This window comes from Arvicola amphibius, chromosome 9 (genome assembly GCF_903992535.2).
Source record: "Arvicola amphibius chromosome 9, mArvAmp1.2, whole genome shotgun sequence".
NCBI classification, from domain to species: domain Eukaryota; kingdom Metazoa; phylum Chordata; class Mammalia; order Rodentia; family Cricetidae; genus Arvicola; species Arvicola amphibius.
The window spans coordinates 100,292,300-100,315,041 of NC_052055.2; the positions used below are offsets into that span (position 1 = coordinate 100,292,300).

At 39.8% G+C, this 22,742-nt stretch overlaps 1 pseudogene; it reads right to left on the reverse strand.

The window, feature by feature from the left end:
- Positions 1 to 1,308: 1,308 nt before the first annotated feature.
- LOC119823770 lies at positions 1,309 to 20,419 on the reverse strand (annotated as a pseudogene).
- Positions 20,420 to 22,742: the final 2,323 nt, after the last annotated feature.

Sequence of the window (22,742 nt, forward strand, 5' to 3'; positions counted from 1 at the left end):
ATCAAAACACAAAACATACAGAATGAAGAAAGAGTATTAAGAGCTGCAAAGGAAAAAGTACCCTGTCCCTTTAATAGACAAGCTCAACCCATATACAGTCTCTTTCTTCTCACTGGGGCAAGCTTACCTTGGACACCTTTCTCTCTGCCTGCATTTCTTCTGAAAGGCAAATCTGGGCCTCTCTCCTTTCTTTTCTTTCTCTTCTCTCCTAACTCTCTGTCACCCTGTCTCCTCTCTGTCTCTCATACTGTCTATGTTTCTCTGCCTTCCTCTGTCCTACCCTCCCAATTTTTTTCTAAATAACACTTTATACTCCCAAACTCTCTCTGCATGGCATATTCTGGATTTTTCCATTGTCCGTCATCCTCAGTGGTACCTGCCAAGTTCCCTCATACAATAAATCTTTGAATTTCCATTAGTAAATGAAGTGATATATTGTTACCTTTTTGTTTTGTTTGTGTTTATTCTACAGATTGAATACTTGTTCATAACACTTTCTCTTGGCATACTACTAACCTTTGGGATGTTTTAGAAGCAGCCCTCTCAGGTTAATCCTATCTTGTGTCATTTAATATTTTCTAAGGGCTATTAAATCCTTTATATCAGCAGTTCTGCTCTTATACATTACAGATTAGCACGGGAGTTCTGTCCATTTTGAGAGACACCATACACAGCCTCCACAAATATCTCCAAATGGATTTTACAGCTAAATGTCAAATGAAAATGAATTATTTCTAGATGATAATTGAGCACCTAGGCCTCTCAAAATATAGCCACCTACCTAGGCCATGTGGTGTTTCTCTGAGACCCTGATATACAGAGAGAGAAATAGATTTCCTTTGAAACCAGGAATATGCTTGGAAGAGCTTGTAATGTCTTGCAACCATGGCCTTTGTGATGAGTTTGCTTCAGGTCCTGAAAACCCAACTTTTACAGAGAATGCCACTGTGGACTTGTTTTTATTATAATCACGAGTTATGATGTGTTTGTTAAGTGCAGCATTGCTTGATTAGCTACCTTCTGAATTTTTATAATTCTTTTTAAAACAGAAACCACTGGTTTGCATTAATAAGAGACTTGTGGAGAATTTGGCACAAATCTCCAGCAATTCTGGGATTAGGTTGTGTTTTCAAAGGAAGTTCCACCTGACAACCATTGTGCAGTGTTCCTACTGCTCACTATATTTGTCACTCAGGCAACCATAGCCAATCAGAGCTTTCGCCCGACCTGCCACTCAGATGGGAGGGTTCTTCCGTTTTCCAGGCTCGTGTGCCCTGTTGTGCAATTCAGAAGTTGGGCCATATTCTGCTACACCGTGGGCTCCATGTGCAGAGAGCATGGCTGAGCTCTGCAGCCAGGCCATGGTGAGATATGGGGAGCTGTCCTCGGAGAAGTAAAAGTGGCAGGCCATGGTGAATGATGCATCACTGTCCCCAGACTGGGTGGAGCAGCTGGCTGAAATACTGGAACCCATGTGCTGGGTCCTCCCTTGTTTGGGTGGGAGCTAGTGGGCATTTGCTGAGTTTGGCATGTTTCTGCTTGATTCTCCATGGTTTCTGTGTGGTCCTTGTGATTCCCTGCCCCAAAACAGCATTCTCTGAATAATTTAACTCTGCTCTCTGCTTCTGCGAAGAGCATTGGGAGTGGAATCGTGTTTAGAAAAGCCCTTCTTGTTGACTTTACTGTGAAATGTTGGTGCCTGTAGTGCTTGTATTATACTGTGGAACGAAGATTTGCCAAAGTAAGAGAAGCCTGGTCTCTCTAGTATCTTCCAGAATTTCTGCACTAGTAAAATTGAATATTTAGGTTTATGCTCCATCTCTATTTTATTTGGTGGAGCTTTTAAATGATACCTCCTGTGTCGAGTAGCTTTCCACTGCTAAACTGATAAAGAAGATTAGAAATGTTGGTAATAGAATTGATTATATATAAGGCTTTACCAAACATTAAAAAGACATTAGGTCACATAAAGTAAAATTTAGCTAAAGGATTACAGCCTCTAATACCAGAAAGATAAGTAGTATGAAAACCATGCCTGATAGAGATTATTAAGGCAAAATGTAAAGATCACCATTGAGCTCTCATCCAGCAACTGATGGAGGTAGAGTCAGAGACCCACATCAGAGCACTGGACTGAGCCCCCAGTGTCCAGATGAAGAGTGGAAGGATTGAGAATATGAGCAAAGAGGTCAAGACCATGATGGTTTACCCTCTAAAACACCTTACCTGAGCTAATGGGAGCTCACTAATTCCAGCTGAAATGGGATAGAACAAACAGAAGACCAAACTATTCTCCTTGAGTGTTGTTGACAGATGCATGGCTAGGGCACACTGAGGGCCCACTGGCAGTGGCACCAGGACTTATCCCTACTTCATGTATTGGATTTTGGGGATCCTATTGTCTTGGGATGTATACCTTGCACAGCCAATATTCATTAGGAAAGCTCTTGGAACTTTCCACTAGCAGTATGCCTTACCCTCTCTGAGGAGTGGAATGGGGTGGGGTGGGAATGTTTATGGAGGGAATGGGAGAAGGGGAGGGAGTAGAAACTTGGATTGGTATTTTTTTAAAAAAAAATCTAATAAATTTTTAAAAAGATAATATGTAAATAATTGTTCAATAGCATCAATCAGCCATTAATCCACATTTGCATAAAAAAGGAAAAAATCCGATTAAGTGGGCCAAAACCATCCCGTCTTCATACCAAAGATCAGGCTTCCAGTACACTGCTCAAGGGGCTCTTATATGGTGACAATCAGCATTAAGTTCCAGTGTGCCATAAAAAATGTTAATTTTTGAACCACTTCATGTTAAACCTGTTTGAAAAGGAGTTTTGTGTCAAGGTCTTCAGTGTTCATTAAGATGGATTTGAACCCTGTTGTAGAGCCACAGGGCATTGTCCTTGCTATCTCCCTGACTAACCATCCTAAATTTTGGGATTACACCATTGCAGCACCAAGGAGTTTGAAAATTACCAGTTGAAGTCACATAGTGGACTGTCTATTGCAGGAATAACAATAACATCAAAAACAAAAAGAATTTGCATGTGGAGCATGACTCTCCCTTCAGACCAGAAGAGGAAGGGCAGTGTCCTGTGTACATAGCACTGACAAACAGACTAGGAACACCTAGATCACAGAGCTCGAGATCATAAAGAGGGCATGATGGGGCATGGCAAGTGACTGTGTGTAATTTCCCAGCATGTATTAATTCCTTCCATGTGAATAATGACAGATATTATTGGTGGGCGTACAATAATGGGATAGTACATTTAACCAGTGAGTATTAGATTCCAAGTAGCACACTCTCCCATGCAGATGTGTGCAAACCTGGGTGACACAGTTAAGTCTGCTGAGAGGTTTGAGACACAAGCCATTGGCTGTCATTCTTTGTCAGCTTATAGGAACTCAGCAGCTAAAATTTTACATGGGACAAAGTCATACAGTCATACAGACAAGTCATGGTCATCTCTCAACAAGGAAATTTCCTACTCTTTTTCAAATTGAGTTTAGCTATGTGCTCTTACAATTATTTTTATCTTTTTAACTAGCCAACTCTAGGCAGAATTATTTAAATTTCATTTTTACTTTATTATTGCTCTAAACTCTATTGTTTCTATTTTCAGCCTTTCCCATTCACTAAGAATTTTATTATAAAATATTATATGTACTCACTCATATTTGGCTTTTAGATACAAAGAAAAAAACATTTTTTCATATATACCCCAAAGTGGTATTACTTATCAATCATGCCACAAGGATATGTGGTCAACCATGTTCATAGCAGCATTGTTTGTCATAGCCAGATCTTGGAAACAATGACCCTCAACTTAAGAATAGATAAGGAAAATGTGGTACATTTACACAGCAGAAAAAAATAACATCATCTTCAATTTTGTAGGCAAATTGATGGAGCTAGAAAACATCAATTTGATTGAAGTACCCCAGACCCAGAAAGACAATTATTACATGTACTTACTCATAAGTGGGTTCTACACATAAAACAAAGAAAACCAGCCAACAAATCACAACCTCAGAGAACCTAGACAACAATGAGGACCCTAACAGACACATAGATAGATGCCTCTGCTACTGTCATCAGATGCCAGCATGCCCCAGGAAGTTTTCTCTTAAAGGAGCTGTGCCATTTCTTGTACACAACAAACAGAACATATCTGAAAAAAAAATGTGGCTACCAAGAATCTGTGCTTGGTATCCATTTTTGTGGATCTTTTTTTTCCCTTAAGCTTTTATAGGTCTTTTGTGGATTCATGTCTCAGAAAGTATCTGATAATTTGTTGATATACAAAGGAGTCCCACAATCGCCCAGAATGGAATATAGCAAAGGTTTATTTACCTGGGTATAAACTCACAGAAATAGCAGTGATCCACACTTCTCTGAAGCACTGGGAACTGGACACAGATCCTGCAGCCAAGAGACACATGCATGCTTCTTGTCTGAATTTATAGTACATGAGTCCATGCCAAAAATGTGTCAGTATCATAAGGATATTGGTTGAAGGAGTTCCCACAGCAATTTGGGTGCTGTGTTGTGAGTACCCAGAAGTCCAATGAACAAAGACCAAAAGAGTAAAAAGGGTAAAAAACAAAACAAAACAAAAATCAGCCAAGTACACTCTACTTAGGAAGTACCTAAATTTTTTCAAAATCAATATAGATTAAGCATTTTAACCTAAAATTATTTTTTACCATTTTAAATACTAAATTTTGGTTTTTAATTTTCACAATTCATTTTTATTAAGTGCATTATTTCTCTAATCTCTATTTCTGTTTTCTCATGTTTCTCGATCAGTAAGAATTTTATTCTTTTTTTGTCAAGTGCTATTGATTTATTCATTTCCGTTTAATACATTACCTCCTCCACTCAAGACTTGCCATACACAATACAACAGAGAGATGTTTTAAACACTTAATCCTGCCTCTGTGGTCCATTGCTGTTAGGAAACTTCGTCCTGTAGCTCCTTCCAGCACTGGCCTTGCCTGATCAGTAATAAGGATAAATAGCCAGAAAATGAATTCCTCACATCTCTCTAATATTTAATGGAAACTTACAAATGAAGAGTGTCTTGTACAAGAACTGATTTCATTGACCAACGTTGAAGCTGGTGAAATCGCAGTACAATAGGGGATGAGCAGGAAGGAGGGAGAGAAATTTTATGCTTTAACATTGTCTCCCAAGGAGAAGCAAATCTGCAGAGCTCTGGGACTGGGGTGGACTCTGAGCCAGTCTGTGGTTCTGGCACTTCATGGGGTGAACCACTGGCAGTGGTTCTTCACTTCGAAGTCATCCTGAATGTGGATTCCCTTGCGGGGGTCATAGGCTCTGCACTCCTGGCTATGGGAGGCTGTATTGATTTTAATGTGACTGCACTGTGCACACACAGACAGGTCAACAATCTGGATAGAGTGTGGACTGGAATGGCAAAGCCCTTCCAGTAGCTTCTAGGATGTTTTTGCAGGGACTACTTGTTTGTTAATCCAAGTGAAGTCTGTCCTACTACAAACAGAAAAGGAAGGATAACAGCATTTTTAAACAAACTAAAACGACCCGATGATCACTTACAATGCCTAATCCTTGATGTATGTAATGGACATGCTTAGGATAATCAGGGGATTGTGACAAGAGAGACTTTAAGTAATTATCAATATCCCCACTGCACTGTTAGGTCTGCACTCAGAACAGAGATTCTATACTCTTGACTAAGGGACTTTTTCTCTTCACAGATCTTTAAATTTCCTAAGGCCCCTATAATTGCTTAGCTTCAAAGATCAGAGCTCCCAAAACATTTTTGGCATCTTTGGCGTCTGGCAAGGATAAAACAGCTAAGAATCCCAGTGACATGCCTGACTTTTAGCTAAGAAAACCTCTAGTTAACTTTTCTTTGGGGTCTTTTCACACTAAACTGCCTAGTCGATTTCTACCTCCAATTGTTATCCCACTTCCCTCTGAAGAGATAAACCTAACTGCTATTGTGTGATTGGTCTATATTGTTTATTACAATATACACCAGAATATGTGTAATCTGGTGGCAGTGTTGGGAAACCGTTCCAGAGGGCCACTCACAAAGTTCAAATTCTCAGATATTGACAAGAAAGGAATTGATTTATTGGTGTCTCAAAAGGTCTACAATGTCCAAAGTCCATAAGATATTCCCAAAGGGCTCACAGTAGCCCACATCTATTAGATATTTCGTCATGACATCAATGGTCGTATCCAGAGTGAGGTACCCACAATCAACTTTAATGCCTTTTCATAACTGTTTCATCAGTCAAATGTCACTATGATGCTCATCCCACATGGCTTCTCTCAGGACCAATTGAGCAACTAGTCCTAGGGTACACTGAGTATGAGGAAAAAGTCAGACTCTTATACCCTTTCTTTAGCAGTTATCCATCAATGTGAGGATAAGGCAAAGGCTTTCTTAATGCACAGTGGCTTCCTCTGAAGCCTAGAGGAAATATGTTTCAAAATGACCCTTCTTTTTTAGACTGGACAATGTTTCAAATACATTGAGTGGGTCTCTATGGCCTCCTTGAACAAGACAATGAGTGACCATTGGCCCCAACATCTTAGAACTCATTGAAACTTTTCTGGAAGGGGACAAATATAATGAGACACAGATGATCCGTTTTTACCAGTTTAGTTCTTTTAATTACTATATAATATTTTGATAGACATAAATAAAGTTTTGTTTGACATACATTTCAAAGTATTTTATATCTGAACTTGCCAAAGTTAATAGAATAATTTATGTCTAAATGTCATCTTTTATTTACCAAAAACAACTGACTTAGATCTTCATAACTTGCAAATGCTTTCCAGTCTTTTGGTTTCTAGAAGCAGTCATTATCATCTTAATATATGTAAGTCTTTCTTTACTAAAAATATTTCCATGCATATGTTCTTCCAAATTTCCTTTTGTGCACTGCTTTCTTTTTATAATACCTCCTTTATTATCGACTATCAACAGACAGCAAATGTGGTGTTTATTTTCCTTTGTAAGCAGGCACAGCTGATTATAGGATGATACCACCTTATTGCCTTAAGATAGTGCTGAACAGCCGGGCGGTGGTGGCGCACGCCTTTAATCCCAGCACTCAGGAGGCAGAGGCAGGCGGATCTGTGTGAGTTCGAGACCAGCCTGGTCTACAAGAGCTAGTTACAGGACAGGCTCCAAAGTTACAGAGAGACCCTGTCTCGAAAAGAAAAAAAAAAAAAAGATAGTGCTGAACAGCAGCAATTAAATAATAAGAAAGCTAACTGGAAACTGTATATTAGACAATGCAATAAATTACTATTTCCTAGGTACAAATTGTAAAACTAAACCTTAGCAAAAACACGAGGCATTCTTTATTTAGTATCTAGTATCACTACTATAACTATGTTTTTGGCTTTTATTGGGCGTATATAGGCAATAAAGAAACAGCAAATACATTTTAAAAACATCATCCAGGCCAGGCGGTGGTGGCGCACACCTTTAATCCCAGCACTCGGGAGGCAGAGGCAGGCGGATCTCTGAGTTCGAGGCCAGCCTGGTCTACAAGAGCTAGTTCCAGGACAGGCTCTAGAAACTACAGGGAAACCAAAAAAAAAAAAAAAAAAAACTATCATCCAGTATAAGAAATCTCAGAAATTCCTTTCAAAACTATGGTGCTCCAGCTTATTATAGAAAGAGCTTTATACAGAGTGTTTCTCTTACATCTCCACCATAAACACTCAGTTTGTTGTCTTTAACACAGAAATGTGACCAATAACAACATACACAAAAGGTGAATAAACATTTACACCCTAGCATCCTAATCTCAACCAGGACTTCTTGGCATACTACTTACTTTCTGGGTCTTTTAGAGACAGTCCTCCCTTAGCTAAATTCTACCTTGTGTCTCTTCCTATCTTCTAACCATTGGTAAATCTTTTATGTCATCAATTCTGCTCTTCGAAATTACCGTTTCGCAGAGCAGTGCTACCAAGTATGTGAGATGCCATAAAATCTCTACAAATAATCTCAAAATGTATTTTACAGGTAAATTCTAATGAAAAGTGCAGAATTTCCAGACATTCTTGAGAAACGAGATCTCTCCAAATTTGTCAGCCTGTCTATGACTTGGAAGCATTTCTCTTAGGCCCTAATGTATAAAGAAAGAAACAGTATCATTCTCTGAAATCAGGAATATGCTTGGGTCAGCTGGTAATGGTATGAATCCATAACCTTTATACAGGATTTGCATCAGATCCCAAGAACCCAAATTTTTCCTGACGAGAGGCTAAGATTATCAGCCCAATGCCTTTGAAACGTTTTTTAGTGATATTATTGAGTTAACCTCTGTTTGTTTTGTGTAAAATTGTCTGATTAGCCTCAATCTGAATATTAAAAAACAGAACCCATTGGTTCACATTAACAAGAGACTTGCTGTTGAATTTGGCAAAAATTTCCAGCATATAAGGGATATTTCTGTGCTTAGAAGGGAAGCTATAGTTGACAATCATTGTGTTGTATCCGCCCTGCTCACTATGTCCTGTCACTCAGACATCACTAGCCAATCGGAGGCTTCAGATGACCCGCCAGTCAGATGGGAGTGTTCTTCCGGTTTCCGGACTGGTTTGTTCTGAGGAAATTGGAAGTTGCCTTGTTCACTTCATCTTGGGCTCCTTTTGGGTAGAGCGTGGTTGAGCTGTGCAGCCAGGCCATGGTGATCATGGCATCTGTCATCAAACAAGGAATCCTGGCAGGCCATGGTAAGCAAGGGACCATGATCGCCAAACTGTGTGCAGCCGGCTGAGTCATTAGAGCCCATGTGATGGGTCCGCCCTTGTCTGGGTGGGAGGTAGTGGGCAGTTGCTTAGTTTGGCATGTTTCTGCTGTTCCTGCATGATTCGCCCATGATCCTTATCATTCCGTGGGCTGAGGCAGCATCCTCCGATAAATGTAACTCTTCAGGCTGCATCTGTGAAGAGAATTTGGAAGGGGATCATATTTGGAATTGACCTTCTTGCTGATGTTTCTGGAAAATGCTGGTGCCTATAAGTGCTTGTATTGTCACTATGGAAGGTAGATTTGCCAAACTCTGAGAACTGTGGTCTCTGTAGTATCTTCCAGAAGTTCTGCGCTTGTAAATTGTAACATTTAGGTTTAGGATCCAACTGGAATTTATTTTGAATTTGGAGATCAGTCTTTTGTCTCATGTGGGGTTGGTGAACATCGTTTCCCATTCAGTTGGCTGCCTTTTTGTCTTATTGACTGTTTCCTTTGCATTACAGAAGCTTCTCAGTTTCAGGAGGTCCCATTTATTTATTATTGCTCTCAGAGTCTGTGCTACTGGTGTTATATTTAGGAAGTGGTTTCCTGTGCCCATGCATTGAAGGCTTCTTCCCACTCTCTTCTATCGGGTTCAGTGTTGTTGGATTTCTATTGTCTTTAATCCATTTGGATTTGAGTTTTGTGCATGGGATATGTATGGTTTTATTTGCATTCTTCTATGTGTTGACATCCAGTAATGCCAACATCATTTGTTGAGATGCTTTCTTTTTTCCATTGTACATTTTTTGGCATCTTTGTCAAAATTCAAGTGTTCATATGTGTGTGGACTAATATCCAGGTCTTAAATTTGATTCCATTGGTCAGCCTGTATGTTTTTATGCAAAAACCATGTTGTTCTCTATTCTGTAGCTCTATAATATTGCTTGATGTTAGGGACAGTGGTGACTCTGAAAGTTGCTTTAATGTACAGCATTGTTTTGGCTATGCTGGGTTTGTTGTTGTTGTTGTTATTGTTTTTCCATATGAAGGTGATTATTGGTCTTTCAAGGTCTGTGAAGAACTGTATCTGTAATGACCCCGTTCTTATTTCCGATTTTTAATATGGATGTTCTCTCCCTGCCTTTTGATCAGTTTGGATAAGAGTTTGTCTATCTTGTTGAATTTCTCAAAGAACAAGCTCTTTGTTTCATTGATTCTTTTTATTGTTATCTTTGTTTTTATTTTATTGCTTTCAGTGATCAATTTGATTGTTTTCTGTTTTCTACTCCTCCTGAGTGAGTCTGTTTTATTTTGTTCTAGAGCATTCAGGTGTGCTGTTACATCACTAGTGTGAGATTTCTCCACTTTCTTTATGTAGGCCTTACTGCTATGAACTTTCCTCTTAACACTGCTTTCATAGTGCTCCACAGGTTTGGGTACTTTATGTTTTCATTTTCTTTGAATTCTAGGAAGTCTTTAATTTCTTTCTTGATTTTTCCATGGGTTTGCAGGCTTTCTGCAATAAGTATTTTTTTTTTTTTTTTTGGTTTTTTGAGACAGGGTTTCTCTGTAGCTTTGGAGCCTGTCCTGGAACTAGCTCTTGTAGACCAGGCTGGTCTCGAACTCACAGAGATCCGCCTGCCTCTGCCTCCCGAGTGCTGGGATTAAAGGCATGCGCTACCACGCCCAGCTTCCAATAAGTATTATTGTTAAATTTTAACTTTAAATCATGATAATCCGATAAAAATACAGGGGGTTTTCCCTATTTTTTTGTATCTGTTGCGGTTTGCTTTGTTACCGAGCGTGTGGTCAGTTTTAGAGAAGTTTCCATGAGGTGCTGAGAAGAAGGTATATTCTTTTGTGCTTGGGTGGAATGTTCTGTAGAAGTCTGCTAAGTCACCATTTGAGTCATGACATGCTAGTTCTCTTATTTCTCTGTTAAGTTTCTTTCTGGTTGACCTAATCACTGTGGAGAATGGGGTATTGAAATCTACTATTAGCACGTGGGGTTTGATATGCCGTTTACGTTATAGTAATGTTTCTTTTACGTATGTGGTTGCTCTTAAATTTGGTGCATAGATGTTTAAGATTGAGACTTCATCTTGATGGCTTGTTCCTGTTATGAGTATGAAGTGTCCTTCATCTTATCTGATTAATACTAGGTTGAAGTCTATTTTGTTACATATTAGGGCAGTTACGCCTACTTGTTTCTTAGGTTCATTTGATTTAAAAATCTTTTCCCAGCTCTTTACTCTGAGGTAGTGTTTATCTTGAGGTTGCGGTGTGTTTCTTGTTTACAGCAGAAACATGCATCCTGTTTTGTTTTGTTTTTTTGTTTTTCTACATTCATCTTTTTATTCCACCAATTGTTGGAAGGCACAGAATCACTCTTATATAAATGAAAATTCTTCATTTTTCCATCACTGTGTAGTACTCAGTAATGTTGCCATAGGTGATTTTACTCCAAATGCTACATCTAGCAAGGTTGTGAGAAATATTTGATATTCCATGAATAAGGAGGATTTAAACAGTACGGTGAGACATGATCACGGACCTACCCCAGCTCCCTGTTGCTGGGGTACAGTAACCAGCTTTGATCCTCAAGGAGCTTTGCTTGGGGAGAGTGGATATGCATCCTGTTTTGTAGACATTTTCATAGTCTGTGCCTTTTTATAGGTGAATTGAGTCCATTGATATTAAGAGATATTAATGACCAGTGATGGCTAATTTCTGTTATTTTTCAGTGGTAGTGTTGGTGTGTTTTTCTACTTTGAGGTTTGCTGGTGTGAAGTTGTCTGTTGCCTGTATTTTTGATGGTGCAGTTAGCTTCCTTTGCTTGGAGTTTTCCTTGTGGTACTTTCTGCAGGGCTGGATTTGTGGATACATATTGTGTAAATCTGGTTTTGTCATAGAATATCTTGTTTTCTCCATCGATGGTAATTGAAAGCTTTGCTGGGTATAATATTCTGGGCTTGTTTCCAGGATCTCTTAGTGTCTGCAGCACATCTTTCCAGGCGGTTCTGGCTTTCATGTTTTCCATTGAGAAATTGGTTGTAATTCTGATAGCTTTGTTGCTTGACTTTTCCTTTCCATGTCTTAATATTCTTTTTTATTCTGTATGTTTTGGGGTTTTATTATTATGCTGCAAGGGGACTTTTTTGGTCCAGTCTATTTGTTATTCTGTGAGCTTCTTTTACCTTCATAGAAATATCCTTCTTTAGATTAGGGAACTTTTCTCTATGATTTTGTTGAATATATTTTCTGTGCCTTTGAGCTGGAGTTCTTCTCCTTCTATCCCTATTATTCTTAGGTTTGGTCTTTTCATGGTGTCCCAGATTTCTGGAATGTTTTGTGTTAAGAATTTTTTGGATATAATGTTTCCTTTGACCGATGAATCTATTTCCTCCACAGTATCTTCAACACCTGAAATTCTCACATCCATCTCTTGAATTCTCTTGGTTATGCTTTTTTCTGTATTTCCTATTCATTTATCCAGATTATTCGTATTCAAAAATTCCCTTGGTTTGTGTTTTCATTATTGCTTCTATTTAAGCCCTCAAGTCTTGAACTGTTTGATCTGTTTGCTTCACCTGTTTGATTTTTTTTCTTGGTTTTCTTCGACAGATTTATTGATTTCTTCCAATTTTTGTTTGTATTTTCCTCCATTTCCTTAAGGGAATTTTTCACTTCCTCTTTAAATGTCTCAATTATCCTCATTTCTCTTCCTTCTGGTTTAGGATGACCAGGTCTTCCCATTATATGACCACTGGACCACTGGGTTCTGGTGTTACCATATGGCATTTTAGGTTGTTGGATGAATTCTTGCATTGGCTCCTACACATCTGTTCCTCCAGTTGTTGCCAGCAGGTTTTTTTTTTTTTTTTTTTTTTTGCCTCTTGGTTCAACCCTTGCAGTGTCTTTGGGAACTGTTCTTGGTCTGCTCTGTACTGTCGCTGTCTGTCTCAGGGAGCCACCGAGGTCTCTCTTGGTCTTCGCTTTCTTGGTTCACTCTCTGCAGTCACAGCCTGTGCTTCAGGGCTCCTCTCTTGGTCCTCACTTAGTCCTCTCTGTGAATTTGCAGCCTGTGTCTCAGAGTTCCTTTGAGATTGTTAGCTATCAAAATATTATACGGTACTTAAAAGTACTGAACTGGTGAAAACAGGTCTTCTGGGTGTTTCATAGTCATTCTTGGAGGCTATTCTAATGTGCTTAGAGGGACTAAAACAGAGACTATTTCTCCCCTCCCCTAAAAGATCAATAAGGTCTAAGTCCCTGGGGCAATTGATCACTTGCTGTCTTGTCAAGGAGGCCATAAAGACCCTCTTCATGAATTTGCAACATTGTGTAGTCAACAAATATGAGAGGTAATGTGGAAAAAAAGTTTCTTCAAGGCTTTGAAGGGACCCACTGTGCATAAAGCAAAGCCTTTGGCTTATCCTCAACATTGATAGACAACTGCTTAAAGAAAGACTAGAAGAGTCTGACATTCACCTCATACCCAGTGTCCCCTGAAGACTAGTTGCTCAATTGACCTTGAGAGACACCATGCGTGAAGGGCACCATGCTGACATCTGACTTATGAAACAGCCATGGAAGTGTACGAAAGCTGATCGTGGGTTCCTCCCTCTGGACCCAAACCATAGATATCATAGAAAAGTATCTAACAGAAGGAGGCTACTGTGAATCCATAAGGGAAATCTTATGGACTTTGGACATTGCAGATCTTTTGAGACACCAGTAAGGAATTCTTTTCCTGTCAATATCTGAGAATTTCCACTCTATGAGAGGCCCTCTAGAATGGTATCCCAGTACTGCCACCAGATTCATCAAATTCAGCTGTCTGTAAGCCATATAGAGCATCAACCCAATACCACAATAGCAGTTAGGGATACCTCTTCAGAGGGAGGTAGGATAGGAACTGGAGGTAGAAATCGATGAGGCAGTTTAGGGTACAAAGACCAAAAAGAATAAAACTTGTTGCTTTCTTGTCTAAAATCAAGATATGCCTCCTTGATGGGAAGAGCTTGGGGGAATAGGATGGTTGGGATATAGGAAGGGTGGATATGGGAACAAGGAATTATATATCTTAATTAAGGGAGCCATTCTAGGGTTGGCAGAGACTTGACTCTAGAGGGGTTCCCAGGTGTCCAGGAAGATGCCCCCAGCTAGTTCCTTGGGCAGCTGAGGAGAGGGTGCCAGAAATGTCCAGATCCTATTGTCATACTCATGAATATCTTGCATATCACCATAGAACCTTCACCTGGCGTTGGATGGAGAAAATGACAGAGCCCCACATAGGAGCACCGGACTGAGCTCCCAAGGTCCTGATGAGGAGCAAAAGGAGGGAGATCATGAGCAAGGAAGTCAGGACCGTGAGGGGTGCGTTCACCCATTGAGATGGTGGGACAGATCTAACGGGAGACCACCAAGTCCAGTTGGAATGGGACTGATGGAACAGGCGACCAAACCGGACTCTCTGAATGTGGCTGACGGTGGAGGAGGACTGAGAAACCAAGGACAACGGCGATGAGCTTGATCTCTACAGCATGGACGGGCTCACTGTGAGCCTTGTCAGTTTGGTTGCTCACCTTCCTGGACTTAGGGGGAGCTGGGAGGACCTTGGACTTAACATAGTGAAGGGAACCCTGATGGCTCTTTGGCTTGGAGAGGGAGGGAGTGGGGGTATGGGTGGAAGGGAGGGGAGGGAAGGGGGAGGAGATGGAAATTTTTAATAAAAAAATGAGAAAAAAAAAGATATGCCTCCTTGGTAGAGGCCAAAGATGACATAACTGTTTGGGAGCTCTGATCTTTGAAGTTAAGTGTTTATAAGGGCCTTAGGAAGCAGAAAATTTAAAGATCTGCTAGAGAAAAAGTCCCTTTGTCAAGAGAATAGAATCTCTGTCCTGGATGCAGACCTAATATTTCAATGAGGAAACGTTAGTCTCCTGCCAACAAACTTGACTTTGGACCCCCAAAAAGGGCCACCTGGAGCATTTTGCATCACATATAATTGATTAACTGATTGAACGTTGGCGATCCCAAATGCATAAAATACTGATAAATCTTCACGCTTCTAACTGCCCTCCCCTTTCTGTGCTGTGCTCATAACACTCGTGTGGACAGTGCATTTCCTTCCTTACAGAAGTGTCTCTGCGTTGTCACTTCCCAGTAAAAGCGATTGGGACACTCAGTCTCCTGTCTCATTTTCCCTGTCACTGACCGGCCAAGGCTCAGCCTGTAAGGACTGACCTTCTTGTGCTTGGAGGTAGGAAAGTGATGGTGGGAATGATGCAGATGTAATTCCAAAAATCCCAGGAAAAAAAAATTGTAACAGGCTCCATGGCCATGTGGTGCACAGACTGAGGATTTGAGTTAGAGCACACGAGCACACCACAGAGCACACACACCTTTTCTCTCCAACTGTGTTTCTTCAGCCAGGAAAACCACAGCCCTGGTAGACAGGGCCACACGATTTTACCCAGATCTTCTATTTTGGGTGAACTAATGTTTCTACTGTAACTTAGTTTTACAATAAGTTCTGTTCTTTATCTAGATTCTTGATTGCCTGGTCTGTGGCGAGTCAGGACATTTATGGCTCATCTGAGATTGATGATCTCATCGCTCATAGCTGAAATCAACTACTGACAAAACACGAAGCTTTTACCCTCTTTCTTACTCCTCTGCTTCTGCACGGTTACCACACCTCCTTTAAAGTGGACAGTGAACTCAATCAAAGTTCCCAGTGAAAAACAGAGAAACTGGAGGACACTCCTCCCCCTGTAACTTCTTCCTTCTCTGTGTCCAATCAAGACCCACTCTTGGAATGACTGACACACGTGTCTTCATTGCACTTTGAAGCAGAGACAAGATTGGTGCTGAAAGCAATTCTCAGCTGCACAGTTTGAGGCAAGCATAGGTTACATGTGACATTGGCATTGCTCCAAATAGAAATAAATAACAACCACTGGAGAAAAGTGGACTCAAGTTCTTAATGACGGCAAACCATTGGGGAACAGAAACAAAGAGTGATTTGAGCAGAGTTTCTTGTGTTGAATAATAGATTTAAAAGTAACATCAATTTTTAACTTTTTAAAATGATAAAAGAAAATGGGAAAACTCAACAACACTGACTTTGAAAAAATAGGAAGCCATGCAAATTTCAAGATGTCATTGTTTTATTTACCACTGAGTAGTACTCCATTGTACAAATATGCCACATTGTCTTTCAATAATCATCATGAGTAAGGTAACCCAGATCCAGATAGACACTGTATATACTCACTCATAAGTGGGTATTAGACATAAACCAATGGAAAGCCATCCTACAGTCCCAGAAAAGTCAGATAACAAGAAGAACCCAGAAAGAAATATACATGGTTCCTTCTGGGAAGGAGACACACACAAGATCCCCTAGAAAATTGGGAGTTGGGGGGCTGGGGGGGGGAATTAGGTAGAGGAAGTGCAAGGGAAGGTGAGAAGAAGAAGGAGATCATGAGGGAACGGGATGCTCAAAAGAGGGGAAGAACAGGGAGGGAGAGAAAGGAAAGTGGTATCTAGACTGAGGGAGTTGTTGAAAGGCCTGTGAGAAACATGGCTCTTGGGAAACTCCTGGAAATCCAAAAGCATAACCCCATCGAAATCCCTAAGCAACAGTGGAGGAGATGCCTAAATTGGCTTTTCCCTGTAATCAAACTGATGACTTCCTTGTCATCATAGAATGTTTATCCAGCAACTCATAGAAGCAGATAGAGATCTATAGCAAAGTGCTGGGCCAAACTACTGGAGACCAGCCCAAGGGAAGGAGGAGTGATGAGCAAAGTGGTCAAGATCACATTAGTAATATCCACAGAAACAGTTGAGCAGAGCTAGTGAGAGCTTACTGCCTCTGGACTGATAGTTGGGGAATCTACATAGGACCAAACTAGGCCCACTGAAAGTGGGGGACAATTATGAAGCTTGGACTTTCTCTGGGACTAGTGTCAGTGTGACAAAGACTTGTCCCTAATGCTTGATCTGGCCTCTGGGAGCACATTCTCTTTGAAGGGATACATTGCTCAGCCTAGATAGAGGACAGAGTCCTTTGGTCTTGGCTTGAAGTGTCAGATTTTGTAGACTCCCCATGGGGAAGCCGAACCAGTTCTGGGAAGTGGATGAGGGTGAGGTGGGTGGAAGTGTAGAATGGCAGGAGGGGAGGGAGGGAGATTGGGGGTGCTATGGAAAGTGAGAAAAGATTTTACTTAAAATATCATAATAAAAGACAAACCTTTATCCAACCTAACCAAAGGGCAGAGAGAGAATATCCAAATTAACAAAATCAGAAGTAGTTAGAATCTTTTCAGTATTCCTCTAAGAATAATATGAAAAGATTTTAACCAATTTTTCACTAAAACCTTATTCTTATAGAAAAAGTACCATAAAATAAAAAAATCACACTGACTATATTTATAAGGTGTCTGTACAGTATATTTTCTCATGAATTTGAAGACTTCTGATACATACATAGGTTTTTCAACATTAGTCACATTCATGGGGTTTCTTTCCGGTATGTGTTCCTTTATATTTGGAGATTAATATGAATTGCAAATGTATTACTTCACTGATTTCATTCATAGGGTTTCTTTCTGTTATGTCTTTTATGCCTTAGAGGACTACTGTGATATATAAAGGCTTTATCGCATTGATTACAGTGATAATTTTTCTCTCCCCCATATGGATACTTTTATGTATTTGGAGAAGATTCTGATGTGAAAAGGCTTTACCACACTGATTACCTTCATAAGGGTTTCTCTCCAGTATGTGTTCTTTCACGAATTAGAACACTATAATATGCCAAAGCTTCACCACACTGGTTGCATTTGTAAGGTTTCTCTCCAGTGTGTGTTCTTTCATGAGTTAGAACATTATGAGAATATGCAAAAGCTCTATCACAATAATTACATTTATAAGGTTTCTCCCCTGTATGTGTTCTTGAATGCCTATGAAGATGACCGGAATGTATAAAAGCTTTACCACACTGATTACACTCAGGGTTTCTCTCCAGTATGTGTTCTTTCATGAATTAGAACATAACTATGATATGCAAAAGTTTTATCGCACTGCTTACATTTGTATGGTTTCTCTCCTGTATGCTTTTTTTTATGCCTTTGAAGACCACTAGAATATGTAAATGCTTTACCACACTGATGACATCTGTAGGGTTTCTCTCCAGTATGTGTTCTTTTATGCTTTTGAAGATCACTGGAAGTTATAAAAGCTTTAGCACACTGATTACATTTGTATGGTTTCTCTCCTGTATGCTTTTTTTTATGCTTTTGAAGACCACTAGAATATGTAAATGCTTTACCACACTGATGACATCTGTAGGGTTTCTCTCCAGTATGTGTTCTTTTATGCTTTTGAAGATCACTGGAAGTTATAAAAGCTTTAGCACACTGATTACATTTGTAGGGTTTCTCTCCTGTATGTATTCTTTCATGAATTATAACATAACTAAGATATGCAAAAGCTTTATCACAGTGCTTACATTTGTAAGGTTTCTCTCCTGTATGTATTCTTTCATGAATTATAACATAACTAAGATATGCAAAAGCTTTATCACAGTGCTTACATTTGTAAGGTTTCTCTCCTGTATGTGTTCTTTTATGCACTTGAAGACCAATGGGAGATGTAAAAGCTTTTCTACACTGATGGCATTTGTAGGGCTTCTCTCCGGTATGTGCTCTTTTATATAGTCGCAGTCGACTATGACATGCAGTGGATTCATCATCTTGAAGAGCTTCACAGGGCTTCTCTTCCATGTGAATCCTCTCATGCCATTCAAGAGGACTGTAATGATTAAAGGAATGAACACATTAACTACATTCAGAAGGTTACTTGGCACAAGTAAAAGTTTTACCACATTCATTACACTGGTAAATCTTTACGTCGGTATAAATTAATTTTACAGTTTGGTCTAATTTCATTATGTGTACAATGTTCCTCCTGCCTGTTCACTTCAGTACAGAGGACACCAGATCTCCTTACAATTGGTTGTGAGCCACCATGTGGTGGCTGGGGATGGAATGCAGGACCTCAGGAAGAACAACCAGTGCTCTTAGCCTCTGAGCCTTAACATTTTAAAGAGAATTCAGAAGTTAAGGTTTGTGAGCCACCATGTGGTTGCCAGGAATTGAACTCAGGACCTTTGGAAGAGCAGGCAATGCTCTTAACCACTGAGCCATGTCTCCAGCCCCCTAGAAGTTAAGGTTTTATCACTTTGTTTAAACTCATGGTTTATATTTTATTAAGAGTTGTTTTGCATCTTTGAAGATGCCTTTCATGGTAAGCTTTTATTACATGGTTAGTATTCAGAGCTTCTTTTTTTTCTATATGAGATTTTTCACATATGTGAAGAGCACTGGAAAAACTCAGAGCATTAACACACTTATTATATTCATATATTCTCCAAGAATGTGAGTCTCAAACTACATTTGCAAAGTGACTCATGACAAACAGAAGTGTTTACAAATACCTAGTACTTGTAAGCTTTTCTGAATTGTCAGTTTGTTAATGTATTCTCAGTGAAGCTGGAAAATCAATTACTTATAACTTTGAACCACAATCATCAAGTCCAGTATAAATAGAGACTACTACATCTCTTCAGATTGTTCTGAGAGAGATAGTGTAACTTCTTTCTGTATACCTATGCTCATATGCTTTCTATCTAGGGTGGGAAATGATGTCCCTGTTAAAGGAAGAATAACAAATAAAAGGTTTCCACATTGCGTTTACACAGTGTGACTCTCTGTTCCCCATAGACACGTGGTATAGGGATTACAGTTTCTCTGTAAAAACTGTCCCTTGACTCTATCTCCCTAACTCAATATACTTAGCAAACTCATCACCAGTATCTAAAACACTAGCTTCCCTATGGACTGCTTGCTTAGTAGCAGGTTTTGGACACCTACTTATCACCTGTTAAAGTGCAGACCTATGGCAATTAGAGTGGTACCAAACTAAACAGACTCTCAGTTCTACAGCACAGCTCTCAGCTGCGACTCAAATGGTGACATCTGTTGAGGCACTCTTTCCTTGTCTTCTTACTCAATGCCTTTCAAACACAAATTTCCTACCTGACAATAGGTTATATAGCTTTTGGAGAATTTAATAATCATCAATACAGTTTAAAGTTGTGGGTTTTTATATTGTTACTTTCATTTAAAACATCCAGGAAACAATATTTTTTTCAAATGCATAGTTATATAATCTTGCATATGTAAATTACCTTCCACATCTTCTAGAACTTTGAGAATACTCTTCGATATCATGACCTTCCCAATTGCAGCCTAAAAATAATACCAGAAAGTATATATTATTGGAAATTGAGAAAAATTAAGGTATTAGTGAACCTTAGCACCATAAATGATTAATTCACCACACTCTTCGTATTTATCAATCCAAATTATAGAAGACCATCAATAACCAGGAAACACTAGTCCCTTCATTTTTAAACATGAAGTAAATTTCACCATCTTACCAATAGCAGCGAGGTTCCTGAAGGTCTCCAGCATCACATCCTTGTAAAGATTCTTCTGGGAAGGGTGCAGCAAAGCCCACTCTTCCGGGGTGAATTTCACATGCACATCATCATAGGTCACTGCATTCTGATATATCCCATACATGTGAAACCAAAAGGGGTGATACCAACAACATTATAAATGTATATGTCTTTGGAAGTATAGTCATATAATTCTGGTGCTTTTCACATTTATTTTATGACAGGGACATTGAATGCCATCACCACAACACTACAGAAGGAAGCTGTATAGGAGCTTCACTCCTGTTATTTCTGCGACCTTTGAATGAGATAATGCCTTGCAAGAGAAATGCAGTACTCAGTAAATGTCAGAGAATCTGTATGTCCTGTTACTAACAAAAACAAGTGACAAAAAAAAATAATACGCACGCTGGGTGCATTGACTCATGCATTTAATTCCAAAACGTAGAAGGCAGAAGCTGATGTACCCTATCTTTTTATCTGTTAGAATGATTTGTCTCAGGGGAGACAAGGTCTAAATGTGTATTTTTGGCAAACACAGATGCCTGTAACAGTACTGAAAGGCAATCACAGACCAAGAATCCATGATTTCAAATTCTGCATCTTTTTTTGTATATAAAAACGATAAAACCCACAGAGATTCACCCTAATTTGGGGTCTGTGTTGTAATCTACCCTGCCACGCTTGGAACCGAGTTACAGCAAATTCAGTATGAAGTTGGTTACATGAGCTCGGAATCTCTTTGTCTCTTCCTGGCACAGAGTGAAGGCTTAGCTGGATGGAGTCCTTCCTAGGCATCCAGTGTTGAGCAAGGGCCTTCTTCACTTCGATGGTGCTGAACACCTGGCCATTCACAGCCTCCCTCTCACCGTGCAACGGCCCTCGGACACAATTTAGTGCTAATTTTCTCTGCAAAACGGACTTTTCATACCTTCTACCACACAAGTTTCATTTTCACCAAACACCTGCATGAGTCTTCAGTCATACCATCCAATAGACTCAATAATCCATCCAAGAGAGCAGCCCCTTATTTTTAAATCCTTCTTTATTTGCTTTCTTGGTGTCATCTCAGGAACCATGTGACCTCTTTCGGGGGACAAGGCCTGAGAATACCATGAGCAGATTCTACCTGTTGCAAGGCCCTTTAGTATGAAGGTCCAAAACTGTGAGCCTATTTCCCACCTTGCCTGAAGGTCAGAGATTTTCAGGTCAGAGTGTTGAGACGTCTTTCCATTCCTTCAAGGTTATTGTCTGTTTCTACCTCAAACAAAGGTCCCACGTAGATTTAGATCTGAGAGATCTGCTCTTTCGAGGTTATTGTCAACAGGAGTGGCTAATATCCAGACTTTGTATTTCAGATATAGAGAAAAAGATCTGTTTCTGCCTCAAAAAACAAAAACAAAAACAAAAACAAAACAAACAAACAAAAAAAAAACCCTAAGGATCCAACTTAGTTCCTAGTCATTTCGGGAGATAACCATGGATTCCATTTTGGTCTAGGGTGTGAGCACTGCCTGTCTTGTTATTAGACAGAATGTTTAACTAAGAATGTAGCCTGCTGGCCGGCGGTGGTGGCGCACGCCTTTAATCCCAGCACTTGGGAGGCAGAGGCAGGCAGATCTTTGAGTTCCAGGCCAGCCTGGTCTACAAGAGATAGTTCCAGGACAGGCTCTAGAAACTACAAGAAAACCCTGTCTCGAAAAAAAAAAAAAAGAATGTAGCCTGCAACTTTCAACTGGTCTGTTCATTTCCTAGTATTATGTTAATGCAGTTTTTTATCTTACTCCTGCCTTCTCTGGTCTGGAGTATTTTAAGCAAATGGAAATTAAGTACGAGCAATTTCAGTAATCCCTACTCGTTCCCGGTAACCCTACCCTGGTAAACGGTAACAAAATGGTAATTTGTTGAAACTGGTCTCTATCCCTGGAGAACTGGGCCCATTTTGGTAAAGTCTATGGATAGTTCCCTGCATAACTCTGGCCATGACCCCAGGAGCATAGGTGCTACCTGCTCTCCTTGCTTTCATGACACAACCCATATTGCTGGCTGCCTCTGGTTTCACCTTCTCAGAGCTCCAGATGAAATCGCTGTTTGAAAAAGAAAACTTCCTCCTGATGACTCTCCTCTGCGTGAGCCAGAGGGGATGTTTTGAAACATATACAGTGGTCCATTTTCAGTCTGTAAAGGCTTTGGTACTTCTTCCAAGTGTGACCATGAATTGAGACTTCTGAAGAAGAGAAAGGTGCTTTCCAAGACACCTTAAGAAAAGCCTGAAAGAGTCACAGTATTTCCTGACATTACAAATTCACCTAAATGTTCTGGAGAGAATGATTTTAACCACAAGAGTCTAGGAGAAACTCGAGTGTTTAATGACATCAGGAGTTAATGGGAACAGTCTATGAACAGGGAATTTAGTAGATCTCCCAAGTCCAATACGCCCTCATTTC